Source organism: Chelonia mydas, chromosome 8 (assembly GCF_015237465.2).
Source record: "Chelonia mydas isolate rCheMyd1 chromosome 8, rCheMyd1.pri.v2, whole genome shotgun sequence".
NCBI lineage: Eukaryota > Metazoa > Chordata > Testudines > Cheloniidae > Chelonia > Chelonia mydas.
The window spans coordinates 54,746,664-54,763,737 of record NC_057854.1 but is presented as its reverse complement, the minus strand read 5'-3'; the positions used below and the strand labels follow the sequence as shown (position 1 = coordinate 54,763,737).

Below are 17,074 nucleotides of genomic sequence, written 5' to 3'. Positions count from 1 at the left end.
GAGTGCGGAGTGCAGGAGGGAGCTCAGGGCAGGGGGTTGGCATGCAGGAGGGGTGCGGGGTGTGATGGGCCAAAGGGCAGGGAGTTGGGGTGCAAGGTGCAGGCAGGGGGCTTACGGCAGGGAGTTGGGGGGCGGGGTGCTCCCTGCCTGCCTGCCCTGGCCCCACGTCGCTCCGTGCCACTCTGAGAAGCAGCCAGCACCATGTCCCTGCGCGGCCCCTGCGGGAGGGGGAGGCACAGGGCTCTGCGTGCTGCCCTTGCCACGCCTCCAGGTACCTCCCCTGAAGGTCCCATTGGCTGCATCTCCCCGTTCCTGGCCAATGGGAGCTGCAGGGGGTGGTGCCTGGAGGCAAGGGCAATGCACGGAGCCTTCTTGCCTCCCTGCCCGGGACCCCAGGGACGTGGTGCCAGCCACTTCTGAGGATGGCGCGGGGCCTGCGGCACCATGGGGGGCAATCCCGTGGGCTGGATCCAAAGCCCTGAGGGGCCGGATCCGGCCCGCGGGCCGTAGTTTGCCCACCCCTGCTTTAAAAGGTAGAAAGGATAGCACTAACAAGAATTCAGGCTCACAATACAGCCAATACATCTGCATCCCTTAAAATAGCACTTCTTAAACCCATCTCGTTGGTTATCTTTGTAAAGCTCTAAAATTTGTTTCGCAAGTGATCTCTCTCTTCCTATGTATGAAACCACAGTTGCTATTTGTGATTCTAGAATGTATTTCATAGTTCGGCTGATGATGACTGAAGACGTGATTTTGCAAGCAGCTCTGCAGGGGCTGCCCACACAGAGCTCCTTGCTGGATCAGGGTCTAAGTATATATGGAAATATTTTTTTTTCCTTTTTTTTTGCTTTTGTTTTAACTCATATAAGCGGAACTTTGATTATTCCCACTTCACTATTCTGTAAAGCTGACTATTCACACTAAAGGAAAAGGTAGCTTCATTCCACTTCAAGGAAAAAATGTAATAGCAAAGCTCGGTACTGAGGTTTCATATTCTTAAAACATCATTACTTTTACAAAATACACCACAGTACTTTTAAGCATATTCAATTAAGTATTATCATAAGCATTTTTCATAATAAACGATATTCACTGATCCAGTGTTATAGGTAGCACTGTATATAATTTAGGTTGCCAGACACTTTCCATTGTAAGACCCTGTTTTTGGTTGCTGATAACTTTACCAAACTCTAACCATTTGGGCTGAAATTTTCTCTGTTAGGTGGCTGTCTCAAGCTGAATTTTTTTGGGAAAGCATCAGCTAAAATGGCCTAGGAATTTGAGAGCTAGGTTAGGAAAAAATACATTATGCCTAATTATTACACCAGTTCTGAGGATAAGCTCCATTTTTTGGAGCGAGGATTTTAAATGTAGTGTTGTGAGGGCAGGACATGCTGGTGTGTGTGTGTGTGTGAGAGGTGTGTATGTGTGTGGGGGGGAATGTATAGGTCAGATTGGGAACTCTTTTGTTTTGTGAGTGCTGTTTTGATTGTAACCTTCATTGTAACCTTCACCTTGTGTTGTAACCTACAAGACGGCAGATTCTGTGCCACTTTTGTGATGGATGCCTCTGTGCACCATGGTCTAAAACAAGACCATCAATAGGTCACCGAGAAGCCGCAAGATGGTAATAACTTTCAGTCCTTACTGAGATGGACTTGATTTGAACAAGTTAGCTAAAGGTGAAAGGCATTTATACTCTATTCTTGGTCGTGAATCATCCAGGCCTCCATCAAAGCTTATTTACTAGAAGAATATGATTTTTAATCTGGCTGACAGCATCTCAAATTGCATAAACAAATCACATGTTAATGGGAAATAATACCATTAGGCACTTCCTCTCTTGATGCTCCGAAGTGATCTAACATGCCTATATCCCACTGATAAGTATTCAGTGGCAATTATTTTAATCTTTCTTTAATAATGGAGAAGGATTATTAGTCACAACTCTCATATGGAAATATATGGGGAGGATAACATGTGCTTTAACACATTTCTTTGTTTGAAAAGTATTTGAAAAAATATTATTAGAGTTGCCTAGATCATTGGATACATTATTGGAGCCTAGTTCCCGTAAGTTACTGGTATAAGTCAACCCAGTGCAAGCTCCATTTTACTCCAGTGTAGTCCATCTACATTAGAGGTGTGGCTGCACAGGTGCAAATTCCTTAAACTGTGTTCTGTCCTGTTGCAGTTATTGGGGTTACACAGAGTATAACAAGGGCAAAATTTGGCTCTTAGGTATTTTCGAATAACTGCCTAGCTGTGCATTTACACTAAAGATGGAAAACTGCTAACACAGAACAACCTTGACAGCATTTTACAGTCACTAGGTAAGCATGAAATTCCCTTGTGATGAAGGTGAGTGAGTGCTGTAATTTCTGCTTCATATACAGGAAAATGAAGGTGTGGGGTGGCTAAGTGACTTGCCTAAGGCGATTGAGCGTGTTAGGATTAAAACTCGAAAGTTTGGGGCTTTTAGAATGCTGTTCAGACCACCAGCCCAGACTTGCTTTGGGTAAAAACACAGGTGTAACTTTGTTAAGGATTTTTTTTCCTTGCTAAATCCTGAAAGCACAAGAGAATTAGGTACAAAATATTAGGCCAAATTCACCCCTGGTGCAACTCAGTTGTCATAAATGGAGTTAGAACAGGGATGAATCTACTCCAATTCTTTAACATTTGTGGCAGAATGGCCGATGTTGGTATGGTGGGTCCCATGCTTTTGTTGGTGGGGAGGGGAGCTAGGATGCCACCCCTTGCCCCTGCCCTTGGGGTGCCAAGAGCCACACTAGTGGCTCAGGAAGGTGGTAGAAGAGGGAAGCAGGGAAGGGGTCTGGGTTTGCTCCTCACTCTGAGCACCAGCCCTCACAACCCCTGGGGGTTTCTTACCCTTTTCCCCCTTAGGTAGGGTTACCCTTGGTCTTTGAGGCTGGGGGAGGGAGTCTCCCTGCCCTGCTGGGGCAGGGTCTCCCTTCCTCCACTTCTCTGGTCTTTCAATGCTCAGCAACACACCTCCAAACTCCAGTCCTTTCTCCTTCCTGACACCACCCTGTCTGCATGAAGCAGGGTTTTTTTTATTAGGTTCCTGACAGGGTCTTAGTTGACTACAGGGCTCCAATTAACCTGTAGTAACCTTCCCTAGACTACAGGGAACCATGCCTTAATTAGCTTAGGGCTTATATATCTCCCCTCTACCACTCACATATACTAAAATTGGAATGATACAGAGAAGATTAGCATGGCCCCTGCACAAGGATGACACGCAACTTTGTGAAGTGTTCCATAAAAAAACCACTCTCCCACTGCCCCTTGGCCCTGCTGTATCACATATCATCCTTCGCCTCCCGCTCAACACCATAGGGTTGGCTACTTGGGACGAGAGACAGTTGTCGTGACAGGCCAGCCGCGTTGCCGTGTTGGCTTCTGGCACTATGCTGTATCTGGAAGTGGAAAGGTTGTAGAGATAGGAACCATCTAGTCCAGTGGTCTCCAAAGTGGGGCGCGCACACCCCAGGGGGTGCGTCAGAGGATCCCAGGGGGTGCACGGCAGGAGGAGCACCACTGGACGGCATTCCGCCATTTTTTTTCTTTGGCGGCAGCTCTGAACACCTGCAGCAGGTCTTCCCCTCTGGCAGCACACCTGCGGCAGGTCTTCCCGTCTTCTTTCTTCAGCAGCACGCCTTCGGTAGGTCTTCCGCTCTCCTTTCTTCGGAGGCACTGTGGGGGTGCGTGATCCAAAAACTTTGGAGATCACTGATCTAGTCACTCATGCATTCCTCTCCTTGTTTGTGTGCATCCATTGGAGTGGAGCGTGGCCCATCACAAGGGTGAACTGCCGCCCAAGTAGGTAGTACCGTAGAATCTCTTTGGCCCATTTAGCTGCTAGGCATTACTTTTCTACTACAGCATACCATTGCTCCCTGGGCAGGAGCTTCTGGCTGAGGTAAAGGATCGGGTGCTCCTCATCCCCACCATCTGTGAAAGGAGCGCCCCAAGTCCTACCTCCAAGGCGTCTGTTTGTAGAATGAATTCCTTCTTGAAATCTGGGGCTATGAGCACTGGATGACTGCAAAGGGCCATCCTCGTGTGTGAAAGCTTCTTCTGCCACCTCGGTCCACTAAACGATCTCCGGGCCCCGAGTTCTTATCAGGTCTGTCAGAGGCGCTGCCCTTGGGGTGAAGTGAGGGATGAACCGGCGATGGTACCCCACTATCCCTAATAATGTTCTGACTTGCTTCTTGCGGATCAGTCGGGGCCTCCACTTGCAGTGTATTGCCTCCACTTTGTTCCATTGGGGTTTCTTGGAACCCCTTCTGACTACATACCCGAGGTATCTGGCCTCGGCTAGCCCTATTGCACATTTGGATGGGTTAGCGGTGAGGCCAGCCTATCTAAGAGCATCTAGTACTGCTTCCACTTTCCCAAGGTGTGTCTCCCAGTCAGGGCTATGGATTACTACATCTTCTAAATAGGCAGCAGCATACTTGGCATGGGGTCAAAGTAATCTGTCCATCAACTGTTGGAAAGTCGCGGGAGCCCCATTGGATCCCGAAAGGGAGGACGGTATATTGGAAGAGGCCGTTGGGTGTAGAAAAAGCGTTTTTTTCCTTGGCATCCTCAGCCAGGGGGATCTGCCAGTAAACTCTTGTCAAGTCCAAGGTGATCAAGTATTGGGCCTTGCCTAACTGATCCACCAGCTCATTGATACGTGGTATTGGGTAGGCATTGAATTGGGATACCTCATTTAATTTTCGGAAGTCATTACAAAATCTCAGGGTGCTGTCGGACTTGGGGACCAAGACAATAGGGCTGGTCCACTGTCTGTGGGATTCCTCAATCATCCAGAGTTCCAGCATCTTCCTTACTTCCTTCTTTTAGCCTAACCAAAAGAAGGTTGAGGGGAGATTTGATTGCTCTCTATAAATATATCAGAGGGATAAATACCAGAGAGGGAGAGGAATTATTTAAGCTCAGTACCAGTGTGGACCCAAGAACAAATGGATATAAACTGGCCATTGGGAAGTTTTAGACTTGAAATTAGACGAAGGTTTCTAACCATCAGAGGAGTGAAGTTCTGGAATAGCCTTCCAAGGGAAGCAATGGGGGCAAAAGACTTATCTGGCTTCAAGATTAAATTCGATAAGTTTATGGAGGAGATGGTATGATGGTATAACATGATTTTGGCAATTAATTGATCTTTAACTATTCATGGTAAATAGGCCCAATGGCCTGCGATGGGATGTTAGATGGACTGGGATCTGAGTTACCCAGGAAAGAATTCTCTGTAGTATCTGGCTGGTGAATCTTGCCTATATGCTCAGGGTTTAGCTGATCGCCATATTTGGGGTCGGGAAGGAATTTTCCTCCAGGGCAGATTGGAAGAGGCCCTAGGGGGTTTTCGCCTTCCTCTGTAGCATGGGGCACGGGTCACTTGCCGGAGGATTCTCTGCACCTTGAAGTCTTTAAACCATGATTTGAGGACTTCAATAGCTCAGACATAGGTTTATCGCAGGAGTGGGTGGGTGAGATTCTGTGGCCTGCATTGTGCAGGAGGTCAGACTAGATGATCATAATGGTCCCTTCTGATCTTAATATCTGTGAATCTATAATTTCTTCTCCTTTTGCCTCTGGTATACGATATGGTTTTATCATCATCCTTGCTCCGGGACAGGTGACGATGTGATGTTGGATCAGCATCGTACAGCCTGGTTGTGTGGAGAGTATGTCTTGGTTCCGCTGGATCATCTCGACGACCTCTGTTCGTTGTTCTGGGACTAATTTGGGGGATATCCTTACCTGCCTTTATCTCCACCCCAGGCATGTCTCCTGATTGAGCCAGGGTTTCAGTAAGTTGACATGGTAGATCTGCTCTGGCCTTTGGCTGCCTGGCTGCGTCACCTTATAATTCACCTCCCCAATGGCTTCCACAATCTCATAGGGTCCACACCACCTGGCCAGGAACTTGCTTTCTGTTGCTGGTACCAGTAGCAGCACCCATTCTCCTGGCTGAAATTTCCCATGTTTTTGCCCGACGGTTGTAGTGGGTTTGCTGGGCCTCTTGAGCTTTCTCCAAATGCTTTCATACTATGGGGGTCACTTGGGCTATTTTTTCGTCTGGGCCACGTGTGCGATGACGTTCTTCCCTGGGTTGGGTTGTTCCTCCCATTCCTCCTTCGCGATGTCTAATATGCCATGTTAGTGGCGTCTGTATAGTAGCTTGAAAGGGGAGAATCCAGTAGATGCCTGGGGAACTTCTCGTATCGCAAACATCAGGTACAGTAGGAGGGTACCCCAGTCTTTTCCGCCTTGAGCCACCACCTTTCAGATCATGCTCTTGAGAGTGTGGTTAAATTGCTCAACCAGACCATCTTTTTGGGGATGATAGACCGAGATCCGCAAGACTTGGATGCGGAGCAGGATACATAAGACTTTCATTACTCTCGACATGAAGGGAGTCCCTTGCTCTGTCAGGATCTCCTTAGGGATGCCTACCCTAGCAAATACTTGGACCAGTTCTTTTGCGATTGCCTTGGACGTGGGGTTTCTTAGAAGAATGGCTTCAGGTACCTTGTAACATAGTCCAGTATGACGAGTATGCTGCAGTGGCCCTGGGCCGTTCTTTCTAGTGGGCCCACTAGATCCATGGCTGTCCTTTCAAACAGGACTTCAGTTACAGGCAAGAGTACCAACAGGGCCCTTAACTGAGGTCAGGGCTATGTATCTGGCATTCTGGGCAGGAGGTGCAATAGCGCTGGACTTCCGCCATATCCCCCGGCCAGCAGAACCTCCTTAGGACTCTATCCAGGGTCTTATCTGCTCTTAAATGTCCCCCAAACAGATGACTGTGAGCTAACTTTGATATGGCCCTTGTGTAATTCTGTGGCACCAAGAACTGTTCTACTACTTCCCCCCGTATTGGCACTGTGACAGCTTCGGTCACACAGACCCCCTTGAGGCTGTCACCTGATGTGCTAATGAACTCTGAGCCCATTTTCCCTGCCAGCTTGGGACTCCAGAACCCTGCCTTGTTGAGCCAGACATGCTAGTCGGCTGTAACACAGACCCAGGTCTGGTCCATGCCCCCAGAGCTGCAGACTTTAACCAAAAATTGCTCAGCAAGTCACCTATTTCCAGCACCCAGACACCCAGCTCCCAATGGGATCCAAACACCAAATAAATCTGTTTTACTCTGTATAAAGATTATACAGGGTAAACTCATAAATTGTCCACCCTCTATAACAGTGATAGAGAGAGATGCACAGCTGTTTGCTCCCCCAGGTATTAATCACTTACTCTGGGATAATTAATAAACAAAAGTGATTTTATTAAGTATAAAAAGTAGGATTTAAGTGGCTTTAAGAAATAACAGACAGAACACAGTAAGTTACCAAGCAAAATAAAACAAAACACGCAAGTCTAAGCCTAATACGTTTAAGAAACTGCATACAGGTAAATCTCACCCTCAGAGATGTTCCAATAAGCTTCTTTCACAGACTAGACTCCTTCTTAGTCTGGGACCAGTCCCTTTCCCTGGTACAGTTCTTATTAGTTCCAGCTCAGGTGGTAACTAGGGGATTTCTCATGACTGGCAACCTCTTTATTCTGTTCCATCCCCTTTTATATCTTTTTCACAAGGCGGAAATCCTTTGTCTCTCTCTGGGTTCCCACCCTTCCTTCTAAATGGAAAAGCACCAGGTTTAAGATGGATTTCAGTATCATGTGACATGTTCACATGTCCTGTGAGACTTCGTTACTCATTGGCACCCATGTATACAGGAAGGCTTACAAGTAAACAGAGCCATTTACAACCAATTGTCCTAGTTAATGGGAGCCATCAAGATTCCAAGCCACCATTAATGGCCCACACTTTGCGTAGTTACAATAGGGCTTCAGAGTAATACTTCATATTTCTAGCTTCAGATACAAGAATGATACATTCATTCATATAGGATGAACACACTCAGTAGATTATAAGCTTTGTAATGATACCTTACAAGAGACCTTTTGCATAAAGTATATTCCAGTTACATTATATTTACACTCATAAGCATATTTCCATAAACATAGGGAGTGCAACGTCACTACCCAGTACAACAGATCATGTTTGATTATATAGTATAGTCCTGGGCCTTTGGTTTTCCCTTTTACTAGCACTCCATTTACCTCTACTACCTCCTCCCTCACTCTGGTGCTCTTGGCCTGGCTCAGTTGGTCTTGCCCCACTAACTTCCCTGAGACCAGTGTGACAGCACTCCCAGAGTCCACCAAAGCTATGGTCTGGATGCTGTTCATCTTTACTGGCCTGGTGTACTCATGTGGGGCTGTCATGACCCCCACCAGGCTGATTAGTCCACATTCGTCCCTGCAGTTCCCCAGATTGCATTGCATGGGCTCCTCCCTGTTGGGGCAATGGACTGCTATATGCCCACACTCCCCACGCTCATAACAATGATATCTCATCCCAGAGGTTGCTCTCTGTCTTGGTTGCTCTGACCCTCTCCCCCAGCCCTCTTCCCTTGGATCCCCAGGTCCCTTCAGGGCCTTAGGCCGCTCTTCGGTATCTGTTCTTCCAGCTATGGCTTTCTTGGATTTCTTGATTATCCGGGCCTCAGGGTCGGGAACGCTGTGTTTTGCCTCCCGGGGTTTCAAACAGTTCCCAGGCTGCCAGTAATCTCTCTATGAGGGTGACCAGTTTGTCAAAGGTGGAGGGGTCATTCTGGCCTACCCAGGCTCAGAGGCCCCGAGGATAGTCCCCTCATATAGCGGTCCAGCACCAGGAGCTCCATCATTTTCTCAGAGCTGAGGGCCTCTGGGTGTAACCACTCCCAGGCTAGGTGGATTAGGTCAAACAGTTGTGATCGTGGTGTGTTGTGATCGTGGTGTCTTGTCCTTGCAATACTGCCATTCATGGTACCTCTGGGCTCACGAGGCCGTCGATACCCTGGACCTGGCCAGGATCTCCACCTTCAGCCGGGGGGTAATCTGCCGCCTCCTCTGCAGTCATATCATAGTAGGCCTTCTGGGCCTCCCTGCACAAAAATGGGGCAAAGATGCCCGACCACTGGCCCTGCTGTATCACATATTGTATAAACTAATGGCTTCCTGAACCGAGAAAATGGAAATGTGAGGACACTCATATAATTGTTCCTTTTCTCTCTGGTTGTCATTGTTTCAGCCTTGCCTTTTAATGGCACTCTTAAGGATGGAGTGTCAAATTGGTTGTCGTTTTAAGTGACAGAGAAACCTGCCTGAAGTACAATAACCTAAGTATTATTTTGCAAAACTAATGTGGTGTATGTATTCCTTTTATAATGCTTTCTACATTACTTTCCCCCAGTAGGAACTGCCAGTGTATTGTTAGCATAATTTGTCTGAACCTGCAATGGAGTGTGATTTCAGAAAGTATAATTCTAGCCCCACCCTCACCACCAGTGATCGAGGCAGTTAGCCATCTGTGTATCCACTTTGGATTTTGGCTTTGTAGTGTTTTGTTCTAAGTTGCAATTTAGAACTTTCACAAGTGGCTCCTGGTTTGCAGTCAGGCCCCAGTGAGCAATCTGTTTAGTTTAATTTGGGTCATTCAGGAAGTATCAGTAAAACTAATGGCAGCAATTTAAACACTCTAATGATATGCTGTATGTTGGGAACAGTGCCTGTAACTTGGAACCTGATGTTTGTAAAATGCATTATTTGCTCTTGCACAGTAACGTACCATAATATTCATATTGGTACACTTGCCGGGTTTAAGCCTGCTGATCAGAAACGAAGTAAGGAAATATATAAAAATATTGGCCAAGATTTTTCAGGAATGACTTGTGACTTAGTGCCTCAGTTTTTGGGTGCTACCCTTTAAAAGCTTGATTTTAAATTCCAGGGTGCAGTCCAGACCAGTGAGGGGTTGTGTCACCACCTGCTCCTCAACCTTGGGTGCCTCACAATGCTTTGCTGTTGAAACTCCCAACCAGGGCTGCTCACAAACAGCCTAATAGCACTCAGGTCATACCCTGAGTGTCTGTGTATAGTTGCAGCCCTAGTCCAGCAACTCTGATCCCAGCAGCCTGTCAGCAACACTCCAGTCACACTCTGGCTTCCACCAGCCTGGTTACTGCTTGCAGGGTGACCCCAACACACTCCTAGTCCCAAATTTCCCCAGAAACATGTGTTTTGCACTCTCCAGCCCTTTCTTTGACAGTTCAGATACTAAAGTTCCATTGTCCCTGTAAAGTATCAATATTCAACAGTTTGCTTTTTAACTGGAGTCACCAAACAATGCAGTTTAAACACAACACTGGATTAGTTTAGATTAAAAATAAAACAGGTTTATTTAACTACAAAGAGACAGGTTTTAAGTGAGTACAAGTATAAGATATTAAAGTCAGAAATGGTTACAGGAAAAATAAAGATAAAACACTTCCCAGTAGCTAAAATTTAACAAGCTAGACTCGGTTCAAGATAAAATCCTTACCACATGTTCCCAGCAACAGGCTGACCAGGTCAGGATCTCCTCTGAAATCCTCTTAGGTAAAAGTGGGGGGAGAGAGAGAGAGAGAACCTGGGATGTTTTTGCTCTTCCCTTTTATAGTCCAGTCACCCTTTGAAAAGCATGCTCCTGAGGGTTACCCCTAGATAAAATGCATTCCAGCTCTGAGAAAGGAGACATGGAGTCTAGTGTGAAAGAAATTCTGTGTTGTTGTTTTCCAAAAATGCAGATCAGTCTCTTCCTGCCCCCGTTCACTACCAAAGAATGGCCTCTTGACAGGACTAGATGACCTCCTGAGGTGTCTTCTGTCCCTAATCTTCTATGATTGCCAGTCATCTTTGTCACCTGACTAGAGGCTTCATCTTGTCCTTTGTCTTTGAGAAAACCATTTACCCCCTCCCCAGACTTGTCTGGTAAACATATTGTTGTCATAATTTCAGCTTATGTTCATAATTCCTAATGTGCATTTCATATGTACGTTACAAAGGAATATTGAGCTCTGCATTGTTAGTTTTTAAATGATACCTCACAAGGCATATTTTGCAGAAAGATTATTACAATAGCATGTAGGGTGGAAATACCGGGCTGCTTTTATTCACAGGCAGGTGTTTCACACATTCTTGAATTTGAGGCCCTTTAAATATTTCAAGCTGAAAACCACAATCTTATATCACTTTTGAAAATCTTGGCCTATTAAACTGATCTACATTGAATGGTTCTTATTTTTAAGAAATCATGTACTTCTTTAATATCATATTAATGGTTAAAAATAAATGACCTTCAAAATAATGCTAAAAACCCAAGCACAGTAGACATGAAAATACAAAGTAATCTCAGGCAGCTGAGTTCCTTTTGCTGTATATTTAGCCTAAGTGCATCAACTTTTACTTTGATATCTTCACCAGTCCACTATCTTTTGCACACATATCTTGATGGTGGTGATTATTTTATTATTTGTATTGCCATAGTGAAAAGACTTTTGAGATAGGTCTTTTAATTATATGGAATCTTCTGTTAAGGGATGGTTATAGTATCCATGGCCAATTGCCATACTATCGGAAGGATGAGCATGGAATGTTCATCTTCACAGAAGTCTCCTTCACAGTTCCTCAGGTACCATTATTCCTAGATTTCTTTATAAATTGCAGAAAGAATACAAAGGCATGTTCTTCTGCAATTCATCTCTCTCAATACCTGGCTTAATTCCCTTCCCTTGTCCTTGTCTTTCATGGTACCACTGTTTTAGATAAAAGCACATGGACGGTTCTGCATCAGGTTAGTTTTAAATGATGTGCCATAGAATTAATGATGTGCCACACCAGAGTGCCATGGACATGAGGGTGTCTTACACAGAATTTAGCCCCAGGTTGCTACAGAGCATACAGGGAAATTGAGCATAAGGCTATACAAATTACTTTTTAAAAAAAATCACATCACAATAATAATAATGTCTCTACAGTGATTCTCTCCATCAAACAAGGATCAGCTGTTAGAAGTCTAGATCCATCCTCTTTGGAACCCCCTTTCTGGTAGTTGAGAGCAGCTATCAAATCGCCCCTCATTCTTCTCTTCCACAGACTAAATAATCCCAGTTCCCTCAGCCTCTTCTCATAAGTCATGTGCTCCAGTCCTCTAATCATTTTTGTTGCCCTCCGTTGGACTCTTTCCAATTTTTCCACATCTTTCTTGTAGTGTGGGGCCCAAAACTGAACACAGTACTCCAGATGAGGCCTCATCAATGCCGAATAGAGGGGAATGATCACGTCCCTAAATCTGCTGGCAATGCTCCTACTTATACAGCCCAAAATGCTGTTAGCCTTCTTGGCAACAAGGGCACACACAGCCAGCTTCTCGGCCACTATAGCTGCTTTCAACTATCTGAAAGGGGGTTCCAAAGAGGATGGATCTAGACTGTTGTCAGTGGTAGCAGATGACAGAACAAGGAGTAATGGTCTCAAGTTGCAGTGGGGGAGGTTTAGGTGGGATATTAGGAAAAACTTTTTCACTAGGAGGGTGGTGAAGCACTGGAATGGGTTACCTAGGGAGGTGGTGGAATCTCCTTCCTTTGAGGTTTTTAAGGTCAGGCTTGACAAAGCCCTGGCTGGGATTATTTAATTGGGGATTGGTCCTGCTTTGAGCAGGGGGTTGACTAGATGACCTCTTGAGGTCCCTTCCAACCCTGATATTCTATGATTCTGTGATTCTAAGTCCTCTTCCTCATTATGGAATCTCTGTCCTTAGGTGATTGATGAAAGGCAGCTACATTAGTCCCTTCGCCCTCACCTGTTTATGCCACCTGGGATCCTAGTGCAGTACCCCTATGGTGTGCTTGGGATTTCTGCGTGTGTGAATCAAAGACAGCATATAGTCATTATGTGTACAGGAGAGATTTGTTTGAAGTTGTAGATGGTTTTGGTCAGATTTTCAAGTCATTACCACCCACAATTAGGGCCAGAGTTTCAGAAGAACTTGGCACCCATTGTACTTTTAAAAATCTGGCCACTTAATTTTATGCCCAGATGGGAGCTGAGCTCTTGAAAATCTGACCCAATAGGTTTCAGAATAGCAGCCATGTTAGTCTGTATCCGCAAAAAGAAAAGGAGGACTTGTGGCACCTTAGAGACTAACAAAAAGTCCTCCTTTTCTTTTTGACCCAATAGGATTTATTCGCCCATCATTGAAGTCATGAGAAGCAGTTACCTGCACAAGATCCCACAGAATGAACAAAATGTAGGTTCTCTACTGTGTGGAAGCCCATCTTTATTACACTGTGGCTGGTAGTCAAACATTTTGGGTGCTGTAGGGGTCTTGTTCCTCATGTTGGAGGATGGAATGCTTTGTCTTTAGAAGCGCGGGTTCAGTCAGTTGGCTTGATTGGGTTTATAGTAATCTCTTGTCAGTTATGACCGACCTATGCAAGTCTGATCTGACCGTAATGGTGGCTGTCTGTCTGAGACTTCACAGCTAAGGATGGTGACTTAAAGTAACCACATGAGAGGCAGGTTTAGAATTAGGTGAAAGAAAGGATGGGTCCAGAAAGTGAGTGCATTCTTTGCCCACGACCTGGTCTGAATTTGTCACTGATTTCCATTGTATATGGAAAAGAATTAAGTTACTTAGCATATACTTATAGCATATACTTAGCATATATCAGATTGGGGAGCCCTAGAAGTGAGACCGCACTTGGATACCAAGGTGTTCCCAGCATAAACAAACATGTAATAACAATGAGTCAGTATGGTTATAAAATACTACTACATGGTAACTTGAGCAAGAGCTTGTGGTTTGTTAGTTATTAATCTTGCTACACAGTTTTTCCTTAGCGTGCTGTAAATATTTAGGCAGCAGGAAATGTGGTCAACTGAAATAAAATGTGTGCTTTTCTTGTACCAGTTGGCATTAGCAGGTGTTAGTTTCATTAATTTAAACTGAAAGCAAACATCTCTTCTTTAGAGGATGTGCTTAGGGCCATGTACTGCTAAGGAATTGGTGACTTTAGCCTCCAATGACCAAAGTGCTCATCCCAGACACAGTGTAGGGGTTCTGCACTAGGATACTGCATCGTTATCATTCATGTAAGAGATGGCCTAAAAAAAAATCCTGAATCCAACCACCCCGACTGTTGTCATGCTTGAACTCTAAATTTTGGAAAGAGTCCTTTGTTCTATAACAGACTGAACCAAATATAGATTAAATGCTGAATTTGGGGACGCTCTACAAAATAACCAGGTCCAAATTTTGCAAATGACTCCTGTATTTAAAGTAATCTGATACCATAGAGCTACCCTCCCACCCCAATCTTATGAGGAGCTGAAATCCAGATTTTGAGATGTGGGGCCCATCTGTAGTCATCATTTTAACTACTTTTGAAAGATAGGAACTGAGACATCTGTAAAAATTAATGTCACCTTCCAGAATAACTCTATGACTTTTCCAGCTGTTGGCTGAAAGGCTTCCTGTTGAAATAACTCTGGTCTGATGTAAGTTTAAAACAATACAATTATGGTAACTGAAAATATGTTTTTTTCAGTTCTGTGCCATTTTTAGTTTTCTTTATAATTCCAGATATATCTATCTACTGTTGCGTCTCTGGAAGGTCAGAAAATGTGTTACTAAATATTTAAAACTTTATTGACTCTTACAGTCAAGTGATTACAGCTGATAAAATGGTATATTGATCATAGTCTGTAGTTCTTTTCTGCACTGTGTGTCTAGTTTTGGTTTATCCTCATAAGTGATCTAAGTACTGTTGATCCTGCTCCCCTTCAAAAACCCAGTTGACTTGAATGATGCAGAAACAAGTTCCATAATGTTGGGTCATGTTATACTTTATTGCAACCACAATAATATGCAATCTGGACATTGTATCATATTTGCCATGTGTGTGAAGGAACCAAAGTCGTGAAAGACCCATAAATCATGTCTTGAGCTCTCATTTTATGACTGTAGAGCTATAGAATTCAAAAGTTTAGTTTAGGCATCTCTTTGTGATAAAATTCATCTGGACAGAATAATACGCTAAGCAAAAGTATGCAAGCCAACAGACTATCAGACGGAGACTAAGAATAACTGGGTGATTTTCAGAATAGTTTTGTAGAAAATGTCTTCATTTTTAATAAAGTTTTAAAAAAGTCAAGCTTCTTTTTATAGCATATTTGAAGTTTATATGAGCTAGTAGGCAGGGCTACTATTGCTTCTGTGTATTTTTTCCCGGCGTGTGCTAGAATTTTATGTTGTAGCTCAACTTCAGAATACAACATTATAGAAGGAGTACAAACAGAACATATTAGAAATGTCAATAAGTTAATAGGAAATTAAGGAAGGAAAAGACTTCTTAGATCATCTGCTCTGTTTCAGGGTCAAGGCAGGATTGTTTCCTACAGCTTACTTTCCAGTGCTTCCTGCTGGTCAGATTTAAATGACACGGACAATAGGAAACTATTCTGAAATCTGTTAGATATTTTTTATTATTTTGTTTCTATATTTGTATGGCAAGGATTTGTAAACATGTTAATACTTCCTAAATAAATAAATGGTATATAAAAAGATTTCTTACAACACATGGAACCTCATGTAACACTTTTTTAAATTAAGGCCTGTTTTTTAGAGGTGCTGAGTGCTGACAACTCATAGTAATTGTGGGTGCTCAGCAGTTCTGAAAAATCAGACCCAAGGTGCCTTCAAGTTAGGTTTCCAAAACTAGAGGCACCCAAATCTGTAGACACTTTTGAAAAATTTGGCCTTAATCTTTCAGGTGTGTCTATTCCAGTCTTACTGAGCACAGATGCTCCAGTTGATGGGACAGTTGTCCTATAAAGACCTAAGCTTGTTGGTCCAGAAGATGTTTAAAAAGAAGCATTTAACACCTCTAGAAATAGACAACCTATTTCTGTAACTACTGTGCCAGTCAGCATCAAAGATTGTAATATTTTGTGGCCATTTTTTTAGTCACTTATGAATGGAGCTGGGCAGGAAATAGTTTTCCCATCCCACAAGAATTTGATAATTTAAAAAAAATTACTGTCTTGAAATTGGACGGAAAATCAATATCAGATTTTTGCAAATATGCAATCCAAAAAACCTTCAGTTTGGGTCAAAACAATTTATTTTGATTTTGGCCTTTTTGAAATCTTTTTTAGTCTAATTTCCTAAAATATTGTCTCAGAAAATCTGCGCTATCTTGCTTATGAAGACTCCGACTCGTGTCCAAATCATGGATGGCCCTCCACAGGACTATGGGTGCTCAGTGCCACTGAAAATCAGGCCCTTATCTTTGATCTGTGAGTCTCCATCTATGAATTAGAATAATACTCACCTCCTTGCAGGGGTATTGGAAAGATTAATGCTGCTGCAGTGCTTTGAAGATGTAAACCACTATATACTTTCTAAATATGTTTAAATGAGAGCTAAAAATATAAATATATAATATAGAATATATACATTAACTTAATACAGAAGCAGGGTTATTTTTCTGTTAAGTAAATTCAAATTGAGCATTTGGTTTACATACTATTTCTAGAAAAATGTTTTGTCTGACAGAAGAGAAAAATAAACAGTGGTATACTAGTAGAATTATTTCTGAATACGTCTTCCATGAATCCTTAGCAGCTCTTTAATATTCTTAAATGCTTATATAGTGCTGTAAATATAGAAAGCATTTTACAGAACATAGAGACCTGAAGAATTTACAATCTGATATGCACAAAACAGAACACAGGACCACCTTTGAGAAAGGGAAATAAATATCAGTGCTGAAGTTAACCTAGGAAGGATTAATGGAAGTGGATTTTAAGGAAGAATTTAAAGACAGAAGTGGGAGACACAATGTAGTGGCAGCATAAACGACAATATGAAGGCAAGGGTAGGAAAGAGGCTGATGGCTAATCTACTAAATAAAGGATTGCAGTCAAGAAAAAAATCCATTTTTAGAAACATTCCAACTTTGGTGCCTTCTGTGATGTCCATGAAAGGGTTAAGCAGCTAAAAGTTGCATTGTTTCACATGGTACATATATGCCAGTGAGTGTTCTCTGATGAGTGAGTTTTTGTAAATTAATATCCTGCTGGAGTGCTGTGGTGGCTGGAGTTA

The 17,074-nt window shown here is 43.5% G+C and overlaps 1 protein-coding gene and 1 pseudogene across 2 annotated transcripts in view; both read left to right on the top strand.

Annotated features, from left to right (window-relative positions):
• NIBAN1 (niban apoptosis regulator 1) overlaps positions 1-17,074 on the top strand; it is a 119,791-nt gene that overhangs the window by 25,912 nt on the left and 76,805 nt on the right. The gene's annotated exons all lie outside the window — the stretch shown is intronic.
• LOC114018706 lies at positions 3,204-3,296 on the top strand (annotated as a pseudogene).